The sequence below is a fragment of the Vespa crabro genome, chromosome 2 (genome assembly GCF_910589235.1).
Source record: "Vespa crabro chromosome 2, iyVesCrab1.2, whole genome shotgun sequence".
NCBI classification, from domain to species: domain Eukaryota; kingdom Metazoa; phylum Arthropoda; class Insecta; order Hymenoptera; family Vespidae; genus Vespa; species Vespa crabro.
The window spans coordinates 5,309,288-5,312,899 of NC_060956.1; positions in this window are offsets into that span (position 1 = coordinate 5,309,288).

The window sequence follows — 3,612 nt, forward strand, 5'->3', positions numbered from 1 at the left end:
GGAACATCTTTACGAACTTTACAGTTCTCGACGCCGGCGCCTATCCAATACAAACTTCGACGCGTTTTCCTCGATTCTACTACCTGCTTTGCGTACCTATAGAAAGATGAAAAGAAAAGAGAGACAGAGAGAGAGAGAGAGAGAGAGAGAGAGAGAGAGAGAGAGAGTGAGAAAGAGAGGGATAGAAATACAAAGAGAAGGCATCTCTCTCTCGCAAAAATTACGAGCCGCAAAAGATAATAAACTTGTCTAGTCCTATGAAAGAACCTACGATCCTCTTCGTTGCCTAATGTAAGTAAGTACCTACCTCGGAAAAGCCAGTTTTACGTCCATTACCACTACTACACATGCGGATCTTCAACGTTCGTTGTACACTCACCTTGTTCGCACCTGTACCTCTGCCCGTAATGCGTTAGACCAAACCGTCACGCTCGAAACATTTCATACAATTTTCTATTTCTAAAGGCGTTCATTCAATTTTCCATTTTACCTGTTTACGTTCAATTATTAACCTTTAACAATATTTATGACAATGTTAATGATCGTCATCATCATCATCGTCATTGTCGTCGTTGTCATGTAATTCAAGGTTCATAAATTCATTTAACTCACCTATAATTCAAATTAAGATTTACGATTATTTGAACTCGTCATCGTCGAAAGTTTAATCGACCATATCGGCATACGATTTTCTAAATATCGAGGTATAAAAAAAAAAAGAAGAAAAGAAAAAAATTTGTAACAAGTTCTACAATCAAACTAAAATGTAATTCATTGATAAAGAAAGAGTAGTCCTAAGTTTTTAACGTCACTTCTCGCGTTACACCGATCTATACTCTCCCTCCTTCCCGCCCTCTTCCACAACCCCGGAAGCCCTGTCTTCGTTTACGCTGCCTTTACCACATTCACCTCTTTTCCGTCTCTTCTTCTTTTTTTCTTCCTCTTTCTCTTTCACTCCCTCTCTTTCTCTCTCTCTCTCTCTCTCTCTCTCTCTCTCTCTCTCTCTCTCTCTGTCTCTCTCTCTGTCTCTCTCTCTCTCTATCTCTCTTCAACAGGAATAGGACGCTACTCCCACGACCCACCTGTTCTTCCTTCGCTTCGTACTTTCAAGTAGGTATAATAGGCTATAACCGACGTGCCGTGACTCGAATTTCGATGAACAGAAAATGCCGAAATGCACACTGTCTACGTGAGAATTTTGGGAACGTACTCGTTTTAATTTGAGTGCTCGAAGACGAAGAGAGTGAAAGAGAGAAAGAGATAGATAGAGAGAGAAAGAAAGAGAGAAAAAGAGAGAGAGAGAGAGAGAGAGAGAGAGAAAAGAAAGAAAAAAATAAAAGAAATTTTGCCGAGTTGTTCAGACCTTTATTCAAGAATTTTACTTCCGAAAAATAATACGATTTTCTCCGTACAATCTGACTTAATAAATGTTACGATGAATTCAGTCCGATAAGAAGACTTAGCCGATAACGTTAATACAAAATGACGTGACTGTGGATCTCCCGTCGATCGTCGGGCCTCTACGTTGTATCTTCAATTCCATTTTCCTTTTTTATTATTCCCATTGAAACGAAACTAATATCATTTTTTCATCGTCCTTCTTACACCGTGACCGGTCCCCACCACTCCCACCCCCCCCCCCCCCCCCCTTTACCCCTACGACGCGCTACGGATTTAATTTTAATTCTTAAAAAATCAATCGATCCGATTGATATACATACATGACATAGATATCTGCTTAATCACGCTCGAACGTGTTAAATATATCCTCGATACTCGACCGATAGTGTCAGACAGATAAACAACAACAACAATAATAACAACAACAAAAGGGCAAAACGAAAAAGGAAAAGAAAGAAGAAAGAGAAGAAGAGAAAAGAAAAGGGAAAGAAGAAAGGGAAAAAAAAAGGAAAAATCTCCGAACAATTCGCCGATCGCAAGCCGATGAGCGTGAGAAGATTCTCATAAGCCCGTGCGGGCGGATAATGGCGAGAAAGAGAGATAGATAGATAGAAAAAGAGAGAGAGAGAGAGAGAGAGAGACAGCGAAAGAATGAGAGAGAGAGAGAGAGAGAGAGAGAATGAGAGAGAGGAAAAAAGGGAGAGAAGAAGGAAAGAAGGAGGAGGGGATTGGTAAGGTGGAGTGGGGTCGAGGGAGGGAGGGGAGGGGGAGAAAAACGAAGAAACTAATTGACGACGGTGGTCGTCGCGACGAGAGAAATATCGAAGGCGCATCGCGTTCGAGGGAGTTGCGCGCGTCGCTGGCGGCGCTGCTCGCGGCCGGCTGCTCGTGCGTTTACTCGTTTTAGGGTAGGGGCGGGGAGGGGAGGATAGAAGAGGAAGAGGAAGAGAGAGAGAGAGAGAGAGAGAGAGAGAGAGAAATAAAGAACGTTCTTGCTCGTTCTGTTCTCTCTTTCTCCGTCTCTATCTATCTCTCTCTATCTATCTCTCTCTTTTATAGTATCAGTAGTAGTAATAGTAGTAGTGTAGTAGTAGTAGTAATAGTAGTAGTAGTGTAGTAGAATATTCACGCGGGGACACGACGGTATATAAAATCATAGAGAGACACGAGTGGCCCGCTATAATAATGCATAAGGAGGCGTGTACAGGTTCAGCCGTTTGGCCACGCCCCTCCCCGCCGCTTACCATCCGGCTGGAGTGGGGAGGAGGATAGCCGGCCGGCGTTGGAAGCACGGAAGGGGAATAAGAAGATAGAGTAAAGAGAGAAGTGGGGACATGTAGGAGAAGCATATACGATGGTACGGATGAAGGAGAGAGAAAGAAACAGAGAGAGAGAGAGAGATACCCTTTACACATACAGTGCCTTCTCTCTTTCCCTCATAAATTTAATCCATCTGTCTGTCTGTCTCTTTCTCTCTCTCTCTCTCTCTCTCACTCATAAATGCTACTTATCTAAGCGTCACACACAGATATTTTATGCGTCTCTTTATCATAATTCTAATTTATTCATTTGTCTCTCTCTCTCTCTCTCTCTCTCTCTCTTTTTTTTATCTATCTATCTATCTATCTATCTATCTTTTTAATAAGTTTTGCATAAGCATTACCTGTCTAATAGATTAGTCATTATTCGAGAAAAATTATCTCATCCGTTACTCATTTGCTCGATTAGAATGTACTATAAATAATCATGTTTCTTTTTTATTTATAATATTATCCTATGTATTTTATCCTTTCTTTCTTCTTTTCTCTCTCTCTCTCTCTCTCTCTCTCTCTCTCTCTCTCTCTCTCTCTCTCTCTCTCTCTCTCTCTCTCTCTCTCTCTCTCTTTGATAAAAAGCCATTTCAGTCAGGAATAATTCATCGAATCTTAAACACTTTTATGCATTTACTTTTATCGTAGAAATAGAATAGAAATGTATATATGTAGGTAGATAATATGGAAAATATCATTGGAAATTCTCTCGTTTCTAATAGCGCGTTGAGAGATAGAGGTAGAAGAAGGTAGGCAAAGCGCCGGCGAATATTCGAAGGAAAAAGGTCGCGCGCGCTCGGAAGCTGTGCTCTCGAAGGGTGGAGATCCCCACCGGAGGTGTCGACGATGACGATGAAGTGGTGGTAGTAGTAGTGATAGTGGTGGGGGCGTGTAGGTCGAG